This window comes from Loxodonta africana, chromosome 15 (genome assembly GCF_030014295.1).
Source record: "Loxodonta africana isolate mLoxAfr1 chromosome 15, mLoxAfr1.hap2, whole genome shotgun sequence".
NCBI classification, from domain to species: domain Eukaryota; kingdom Metazoa; phylum Chordata; class Mammalia; order Proboscidea; family Elephantidae; genus Loxodonta; species Loxodonta africana.
This window is the reverse complement of record NC_087356.1, coordinates 6,482,192-6,493,117: the sequence shown is the minus strand read 5'-3', so window position 1 is coordinate 6,493,117 and position 10,926 is coordinate 6,482,192.

The window sequence follows — 10,926 nt, the reverse complement described above, 5'->3', positions numbered from 1 at the left end:
GTAGTTAAAAAAGGGAGTCCCTGGATGGTGCAAATGTTTAACACGCTCAGCTGATAACCAAAAAGTTGGATGTTTGAGTTCACCCTCAGGTGCTTCAGGAGAAGGGCTTGGTGATCCCGTTCTGAAAAGCACAGACCTGCTCCGTTGCAACAGGGTTGCCAGGAGTCAGAACCAGCTCTGTGGTAACTGGTGGCGGTATGGCTTTTAAAAAGTGGTATTTTAGAGCCCGTTACTACTGTATTTGATATATCATCTCATTTCTTAAACTTCCTGGGAGTGGTTGTGAATTATCAAAGAACAACTCAGAGGTATTTACTATTCTCACTGTTCAGTGATTCTCCGTGTAATTTGTTTGCTTGCGTGGAAGTAGGTAGTTGATGAACTGAGTCAAGGAACTAAGTCAACAGCAGTATTTACAAGTCTGGGAACAGTGGATTTTGTTTGCATACTCGTGGGAAACTCGAATCGCTGAAAGCTAGCAGAGGTCATTCTGGGCGCCCTGTCCTTGAGAAATCCAACCAGGTTTACCAGAGAAATCCATTTTGATTGTCTATCCATGGTGTTAGAAGTTAGGATAGGGAACGAGGGTGAGTAATGACAGGGAATCCCTGGCTGGGGCAAACAGTTGGGTGATACACTTGGCTGATAACCAAAAGGTTAGAGTCCACCCAGAGGTGCCCCGGAAGAAAGGCCTGTCCATCTTTTTTCTGAAAAACCAGTCATTAAACCCTGCATGGAGCACAGTTATACCCTGATACACACGGGGTTGCCCTGAGTAGGAATCGACTGCATGGCAACAGGTTTTAGTAACAGGGAGGAAGGTGGGCTGGGGGGCTTCAGTTTCTGATTAATGTTCTGATTCTTGGTCTGGTTGGTGGTCATGCGGTGTGATCACTTTGTGAAAATGTATCAAGCTCGTGATTCTATTTGATTACTTGTTTATGTATGTGTGTATGAAAATGTACTTAAAAAAATTAAAAGGCCAGCCCACATTAGGGGGAGCTGTGTCGCAGGTTCCTGGCTGGAGAATGGCTAAGAAGCACACACAAGGATTCCAAAAGAAAGCCAGCCAGGTTTAGACAGCCGCCAAGGCTTGGAGCACTTACATGAGGTCACAACACCTGCCTCTCTGCTCCCCAGCCCCCACCCCCAATCCCTGTCCTTGATAATCTGAGGCAGGAGTCAGAGCTAGGAGGCAAAGAATCTAACCACACCCACCTCCCCCACCAAAGGCTTCAAGTCATAAAGCAACACTCAGCCAGGAGAGAGGAGTCTTTATCTTTAACAGAGTTTGACATTTTGATGATTACACTGGACTGGACATTTTAATTACTGTACTGAGATGGCTTTCATGACTGAAAGTAGCTGGTGCACTTGTATTATTTGAAAATCAACGTGACATCCCTACATCTACCCCCAGATGAGATTTCGTCCAAGAGCCAGAAATAATCCACAGAGCAGGTCTCAAAGCCTGTTTTTTGTTGCAGTATAACAAACTACACTACCCCTTAATGGCTTGAGACAACACCATTTATGCATCACTCCTCGCTGGTATACAAGCTGAATCTGAAGAAAATTAACGCAAGTCTGTGAGAGCCAAAATACAACCTTAAGTACGTCCCACCTGAATTTAGAGACCATTTCAAGAATAGGGAAACCATGGTGGCATAGTGGTTAAGTGTTGCGCCTGCTAACCAAAAGGTCAGCAGTTCGAATCCACCAGGTGCTCCTTGGAAACTCTGTGGGGCAGTTCTACTCTGTCCTATAGGGTCACTATAGTTGGAATCGACTCAACAGCAGTGAGGATCAAGAAAAGATTTGATGCATCGAACACTAGTGAGCAAAGACCACAGGAGTTGCGGGATTACATCAAGGACATCATACGTGAAAAAAAGGAAAAGGGAACGAGAAAGAAAAGACCAAAATGGATGTCAGAAGAGACTCTGAAATTTACCCTTAAATGTAGAGTAGCTAAAGCAAAAGGAAGAGATGATCATGTAAAAGACCTGAACAGAAGATTTCATGGGCGACTCGAGAAGACAAAGTATTATAATGACATGTGCAAAGACCTGGAGTTGAATAACCAAAAGGAAAGAACACCCTCGGCATTTCTCAAGCTGAAAGAACTCAAGAAAAAATTCAAGCCTCGAGTGGCAGTATTGAAGGACAAAATACTGGGCAAAATATTGAACAACGCAGGAAGCATCAAAAGAAGATGGAAGGAATACACAGAGTCACTGTACCAAAAAGGATTGGTCAACATTCAACCATTTCAGGAGATAGCATGTGATCAAGAACAGATGGCACTGAAGGAAGAAGTCAAAGCTGCACTGAAGACAAAGCAAGGATCCAGGAGTTGACAGAATACTAACTGAGATGTTTCAACAAACAGATGCAGCACTGGAGGTCCTCGCCTGTCTATGCCAAAAAATTTAGAAGACAGCTACCTGGTCAACCTACTGGAAGCGATCCATATTTGTACCCATTCCAAAGAAAGGTGATCCAACAGAATGCGTGAATTATCCAACAGTATCATTACTATCACACACAAGTAAAATATTGCTAAAGATCATTCAAAAGCTTTTGCAGCAGTACATCAACAGAGAACTGCCACAAACTCGAGCCAGATTTAGAAGAAGAAGCAGAATGAGGGATATCATTGATGACGTCAGATGGATCTTGGCTGAAAGCAGAGAATACCAGAAAGATGCTTATCTGTGTTTTAGTGACTATGCAAAGGCATTGGACTGTGCCAACCATACCAAATTATGAATACCTGTACATAGACCAAGAGGCAGTCGTTCAAACAGAATAAGGGGATACTGCGTGGTTTAAAATCAGGAAGGGTATGTGGCAGGGTTGTATCCTTTCACCATACTTAGCCAATCTGTATGCCAAGCAAATGATCCGAGAAGCTGGACTATATGAAGAAGAACGGGGCATCAGGTTTGGAGGAAGACATTAACAACCTGCATTATGCAGATGACACAACCTTGCTTTCTGAAAGTGAAGAGGACTTGGAGCACTTACTGATGAAGATCAAAGGCTAGAGCTTTCAGTATGGATTACATCTCAACATAAAGAAAACAAAAATCCTCACAACTGAACCAATCGGCAACATCATGATAAATGGAGAAAAGGTTGAAATTGTCAAGGATTTCATTTTACTTGGATCCACGATCAACACCCTTGGAAGAAGCAGTCAAGAAATCAAACGATGCATCGCATTGGCCAAATCTGCTGCAAAAGACCTCTTTAAAGTGTTAAAAAACAAAGATGTCATTTTAAGGACTAAGGTGTGCCTGACCCAAGCCATGGTGTTTTCACTGGCCTCATATGCATGTGAGAACTGGACAATGAATGAGGAAGACCAAAAAAGAATTGATGCTTTTGAATTATGGTGTTGGTAAAAAAAACATTGAGTATACCATGGACTGCCAGAAAAATGAACAAATATGTCTTGGAAGAAGTACAGCCAGAATGCTCCTTAGAAGGAAGGATGGGGAGACTTCATCTCACGTACTTTGGACAGGTTATCAAGAGGGACCATTCCCTGGAGAAGGACATCATGCTCGGTAAAGTTAGAGGGTCGTCGAAAAAGTGGAAGACCCTCTGAGAGAGGAAGTGATAGACCCAAGCACTTTTTCAAGCCTCTGCTTGCATCAGTCTGTGCCTGTCCCATTGGCCAAAGCATGTCACATTGCTGAGCTCACAGTCATGTGAGAGGGACCCACTGAAGGATATTAACACAGGGAAACGACTGGAGTCATTCATGCATTCAATCTACCACACACCTTATCAAGTTCAAGTCGCTCAGAATAACTTCTCAGTGATAATCTCAATTGTTCTCTTAGAAAGACAGCCTTTGAGTGAAGATGATTGGTTCAAGGTCAGGCAGCCAGCAATGAGATCTCAATCATCTGTACAGATTCCCGTCACTGGCACAGAATCATCAGCTGGGAAGTTATTCCAGCACTGCCCTCTTAGAAGCAAGGACAGCAAGACTTGGTCTCACATACTTTGGACATGTTATCAGGAGGGATGAGTCCTTGGAGAAGGACATCATGTTTGGTAAAGTGGAGGGTCAGGGAAAAAGAGGAAGACCCTCAACGAGATGGATTGACACAGTGGCTGCAGTGATGGGATCAAGCATAACAACGATTCTGAGGATGGCGCAGGACTGGGCAGTGTTTTGTTCTGTTGTACATCGGGTCACTATGAGTCGGAATCGACTTGATGGCACCTAACAACAGCCTTCTATACAACCTAATGTGATAAGGAATATAAACATTTGATCCTCAATTATGCATAGGAATAATAGTATTCTCCCAAACAGTAATGTGAAATGGCATGAATAATGAGATCCTGTACAGACAGAAATTTCCACAGGGCACATCACTGATTGTCAGTATGGTACTTACAGAAAGACAGGCACATCAAAACTTTTTCGTGTTATTAATAGCTCCACCCACATATATCTTGGAACATAAATCTTCACTCACGATGATAGCTGGGAACCCACTAACATTCTGGCAGAAGACAGATTTCCAAAAACAGCTATCTGATCTAAAATTTAAAACAATGTCTTCAAAAAGTAAGCATTTGTCAGTTGTTTATTCTTTTATGCACTCGGGGTCATCAATGAACAAAACAGGCAAACCCCTGCTCTTATGAAGCTTTTATTCCTGTTTGGGAAAGATAGACACGGAACTAATGGATGGACAGAAGCGTAATGTGATAGGTGGTGGTAAGTGTAATAACAAAAGAAAACACAACCACCCCAGAAAGAAAACCCGTTCCCACTAGCAGGCGTTCCTTCTTCCTCCTTTCCTAGCCCATGGCAACCACTAATCTAATTCCTGTCTCTGTGGATTTGCCTGCTCTGGGTGTTTCATGTAAATGAAATCATATGCTATGTGCCCTTTGTGACTAACTTCTTTAATTTAACATGATGTTTCCAAGGTTCACCCACGTTCTGGCGTGTATCGGTCCTTCCTCGTTTTTTATTGCTGAATACTGTTCTGTTGTCTGGATATATCATGTTTTAGTTATCCCATTTGTTAGTTATGGACATTTAGATTGGTTCCACTTTTTGACTACTATGAATAATGCTTTTAAAAATGATTGTGTACAGGTTTTTTGCTTGTTTGTTTTTCATTTGCTCCAGGGCTTTTGCTTTTGGTGGGGGTATTGCTATTTTTTTTTCCTAATTTTTTATTGCTGTAAAAATCTATACAATACAACATTTGCCAATTCAACAATTTCCAGGCATTGTATACAAGTTTTTATGTGGACATATATTTTCATTTCTCTTGGGTAAATACCTAAGAATGGAATTGCTGGGTAATATTATAACTCTATAGTTAACCTTTTGCAGAATTGCCAACATGTTTTCCAACATGGCTGTACCGTTTTATATTCCCACCAGCGATGTACAAAGGTTTCAATTACTCTACATCCTCCCCAACACATATTACCTGCCTTTTTTTATTATAGCTATCCTAGTGGATGTGACCTGTTAGCTCATCGTCATTTTGGATTGCATTTCCCTAATGACTAATGATGTTGAACATCTTTTCATGTTCTTATCGGCCATCTTCATATCGCCTTTTTGAAAAAAGTCTATTCAAATCTTTTGCCCATTTTTAAAAATTTATTTTGTTGTTATTGAAAATACACACAGCAGAATACACACCAGTTCGACAGTTCCTACATGTACGATGCAGTAACATTGATCACATTCTTCAAGTTGTGCAACCATTCTCACTCTCCTTTTCCAGATTGTTCCTCCCCCATTAACATAAACTCACTATTCCCTAAGGTCCCTATTTAATCTTCTGAGCTATTGTCGTCAATTTGATCCTATATAGATAGTTCTTATGAGAGCACAAGGCTCAAGGTAGACATTATCTACTAGTTAAATTGTCGTTTAGTTTTTAGAAGACTTCAGGGAATATTCTTGTTTAAGGTTTAAAGGTTATCTCAGGGCAATAGCCTCAGGGGTTCATGCAGCCTCCATGAGTCCATAAAGTCTGGATTCCATGAGAATTTAAAATTCTGTTCTACATTTTCCCCGTTTTGATCAGGACTCATCTATAGACTCTCTGATTAAAATGTTCAGTAATGGTAAAAAAAAAAAAAAAAAAAATTCAGTAATGGTAGCCTTTTTTTGCCTGTTTTTTATTTGGGTTGTGTCTTAGTCATCTAGTGCTGCTGTAACAGAAATATCACAAGTGGATGGCTTTAGTGAAGAGAAATTTATTTTCTCGTAGTCTAGTAGGCTAGTGGTCCAAACTCAGGGTGTCACCTCCAGGAGAAGGTTTTCTCTGTTGGCTGTGGAGGAAAGCCCTTGTCATCAATCTTCCCCTGGACTAGGAGCTTCTCCATATAGGAACCCCAGGTCCAAAGGATGCACCTTGCTCCACATACTGCTTTCTTGCTGGTATAAGGCCCCCATGTATCTCTGCTCACTTCTCTCTTTTATATCTCAAAAAAGATTGGCTTAAAACACAATCTAATTTTGCAGATCTCATCAACATAACTGTCACTAATCCGTCTCATTAACATCATAATGACAGGATTTACAACACCTGGGAAAATCACATCCGATGACAAAATGGTGGTGGTAGACAATCACATAATACTAGGAATCACAACCTCGCCAAATCGATACAAATATTTTGGGGGACACAATTCAATCCGGGACAGTTTAGTTTTTTTGCTATTGAGCTGTAAGTGTGCTCTATATATTCTGAATATAAGTCCCTTGTGAGATACATGAATATTACACTAGTAAATACGTCAGTCTGCCCCTAGAACAGAATTTGTTTTCCCCCTAATAAAAACTCCTTTATCACTAAACCAACAAAATTAACAATATCGTTATTTAATATCTTCCAATACTTGGTCCATATTCAGGTTTGTCCACTTACCTCAGTAACGGCTTTTTACAGTTGGTCCACACGTTGCATTTTGTTTTGTATCTCCTAAATGTTTTCATGTCTGTAACCATACACCCCTGATTTTTCATGCCATTTATTTTTTGAAGAAGCTGGGTTACTTGTGCTATAGAGCGTTCTTTTATGTAACTTGTCCCATTGTCCTCTGTATTTCTGTAAGCTCATAGTTAAATCTAGAGGCTGGAGCTGATCCAGGTTTCATATTTTTTAAGCACTTCATAGATAGTGTTGCATATTTCCTATTGCACCCTACTGCGTGACATCAGGAAATACCTTGTGTCTCTCTGTCCCACTTTTGGTGAAATTAAGGCTGATTCATGGGCTCAGGCGCTGCCAGACTGATCCATCCATCATAAGAGGGTTGGGATTTGTGAGGTGATTATTGCTCACCCACCCTCTTAAGTCCCTTTTGAGTTTTGCATCTAACTCAGTAATAAAACTCAGAAATCAGAAAGCTCAACAGAGAGAAAGCTAATCGGGAAAAAATTGACTAAATAGTACTCTTAATGAGTTCTGCAACCAAGGTTAATCCCTCAGCCGTAGACGGAGCAGGGCAAGAGCACACCTCGTCCAGGGGTGGCCAGCTCCGGGATGAAGAGGAGAAGGGTGAGCAGGCTACTCAGAAAAGAATATCCCCACATGTTGTGCTCCTCTTCCCAAGATCATCCATCCGCTGAGTCATTCCTCCTCCCCTGGCGAGGCAGGCGTCCATAAGAAGACAGCTGGAAGCCTGCAATGGTTCTCCAAATGTTCCCTTTCCAGAGGTGGGAGTGAGCATCCATCTCCTCTGTGAAAATGTAATGTGTGGGTGACATGCAGGCCCCATCCTGAAGTCCTTCCCATCCAACATCCCATACTGTCATCACAGCCACCCAGTGACACAGATGTCAGTATCCCCACTTTGCAGACAAGGAAATGTAGACTCAGAGGGTCAAATGACGTGCTAGTATCACACAGCTATTAAGGGATAGGGCAGAATTTGAATTCACGACAGTTTTTAAGGACTGACCGTAGTGCTTCTCCAAGACCACCAGGTACATTATTCTGGAGGCCGGGTAGGAGCCTTGGGGGAGATAAAGAAGGAACATAGTAAGTTAGGAATGTAGGTCTGCAAGTCAGCAGCCTGCAGAATGGGGTAGAAGCCATGGGAGTAGATGAGATCACTCAGGAAGATGACAGAGAGCCGGAAGAGAAGGCTAAGGGCAGACCTCCCCATAGACTTTCACTGTTTAGCAGTGGACAGAGGAGGACCCCACAAAAAAGACTGAGAAGGTGCAGCCAGAGAGGTAAGCAAGACCCAAAGGAGGAGAGAGAGGTCAGCAGCCAGCGACAAAGGCTTCAAGGAGCTCAGGCAAGATAAAGACCAGAAAGAGGTTTACAGGGTTCCGGGAGATGGCCAGTTGGAGAGGGAGTGGGGCCAGTTTGGAGAGCACTGATGAGGTTACATAAACTTTCTTAAGAAAGATGGCTTTGAATGGAAGGGAAGAGGAGGGGGTAGCTCGAGTGGGACTGGATAGACAATGGATCCTCTAGTTGCCTCGGAATATAACACTTCTCAAAATACCTAAAATAAAGTTGTTATGGATTGAATTGTGTCCTAAAAAAATATGTGTTGTGAATCCTAACCCCTAGACTGGTGGTTATAATCCCATTTGGGAATGAATGAGTTTTTTGTTATGTTAATAAGACAGTATTAGTGTAGGGTGCATTTTAAATCAATCTCTTTTGAGATATAAAAGAGATTAAACAAGTAAGTGAGCAAGCAGAGATGGGGAAAGGGAGATGCCAAGCCACATGAAGATCACCCAGGAGCAGAAGCTCAAAGACACAAGGACCTTCCGCCAGAGCTGACGGGGAGCGAAAGCCTTCCCCTAGAGCTGGCACCCCGAATTTGGACATCTAGCAACATGATGATAAACAGAGAAAATATTGAAGTTGTCAAGGATTTCATTTTACTTGGATCCACAATCAACACCCATGGAAGCAGCAGTCGAGAAATCCAATGCCGTATTGCACCGGGCAAACCTGCTGCGAAAGACCTCTTTAAAGTGTTAAAAAGCAAAGATGTTACTTGAGAACTAAGGTGCACCTGACCCAAGCCATGGTGTTTTCAATCACCTCATATGCGTGTGAGAGCTGTCCAATGAATAAGGAAGTCCAAAGAAGAATTGATGCCTTTGAATCAGGGTGTTGGTGAAGAATATTGAATATACCATGGACTGCCAGAAGAACGAACAAATGCGCCTTGGAAGAAGCACAGCCAGAATGCTCCTTAGAAGCAAGGTTGGCGAGACTAAGTCTGATATACTTTGGACATGTTATCAGGAGGGACCAGTCTCTGGAGAAGGACATCATGCTTGATAGAGGGTCAATAAAAAAAGAGGAAGACCCTCAATGAGATGGATTGACACAGTGTCTTTAACAATAGGCTGAAGCATGACGACAATCGTAAGGATGGCACAGGACCCGGCAGTGTTTCGTTCTGTTGTACATAGGGTTGCTATGAATCGGTACTGACTCAGTGGCACCTAACAGCAACAAACTGTGAGAAAATAAATGTCTGTTAAATGCTTGTGGTATTTCTGTCATAGCCATAGTAGATAAGGAAGACAAAAGTCGAGTGCTATTTCAAGTTATTTTCGTCTAGAATAAATGTGATATGAAGAGCTCTATAGATTCTAGGGAGAGAATCTAGAGTAGAAAACGTCTTCCGGGGGCAAATTGTGGATGCTGTAAGCAGACGTAAGAAAGTATAAATAATCTAAAATTATTTGGATGCCTATAAAACTTAATTACTGGAAACAATCCAAATTTTGATCAATAAAAGAATGTTTTGAAGTCGTGCTACAATTACACAAGTCCCTTTCCACTCCACCCCGCCACCTCCACTCTGGCTGCTGGCTTCCCTTTATTTTAGCTTGTATGTAAATAGCTTGATTCTGCTTTTAGATAAACTGGCAGCGATGCCTCCCTGCCTTGGCAAAACATAAGATAGTTGTTCTCCTTGCTGAGGAAGAAAACGGGCTTCGGCATCAGACAGAGCTGGTTCTAACCTGACCTTTGCCGTTTGCTCAGCCTCCTCTTTTCTAAGATGGCGATAGGCCCGTAGGTGGCACAATTTGTGCTTGATTAAGCCAGGCTACTCATGAAAGGCTGGCAGTTTGAATACATCCATCGGGGCCTTGGAAGAAAGGCCTGGCAATCTACTTCTTTGAACATTACAGCCATTGAAAACCTTGTGGGGCACAGTTCTACTCTGGAACAGGTGGGGTCACCGTGAGTCGAATCCATTCTACAGCAACTGGTAAAATGGTGATAACAACCCCTGCTTTGTATTAAACCAAAACCCTAACCCGTCTGTGGTCCAGCCGGTTCCTCCTCACAGCCACCCTGTAGCTGTAGGACACAGTGGAACTGCCTCATCTGGTTGCCAAGGAGCGGCCGGTGAATTCGAGCTGCCCACCTTTTGGTTAGCAGCGAAGCTCTTACCACTGGGCCACCAGGGCTCCCACTTCGTCTTAGTTTAACAAAATACAGTGCTTACTCCATGGTACACACTGTTCCAAAGGCCTTCAGATATTAGCTCACTGAATTCTCCCAACACCCCTCGGAAGTGGGTGCCGCTACAATCTCCTCATTTTCTGATAAAGGAAGTGGGGCGCAGAGGGGCGAAGTAGCTTGTCGGGTCACCCAGCTGGCGGGTGGAGGGGCCGTCCTGGGCCGGCGCCGAACGCCCACGGTCTGGCTGCAGGGCCCGAGGGTCCCGCGGGCGACGAGCGCACCTGGGCGCCTGGGGCCGCAGTGGGTGCGGCGCTGCCGGGCGGCGGCCGGTCTCCGCGGCGCGCCGTGGGGCGCTACGGGCACCCTGGGGCGCGCGCCGGGGACCCCCAGGAGCCCTGCGGGGCGGGCAGGCCCGGCTCCCCGACCCGCCGCAGGGGGCGCTGCTGGCGGTCCCGGCGGCGCCAAG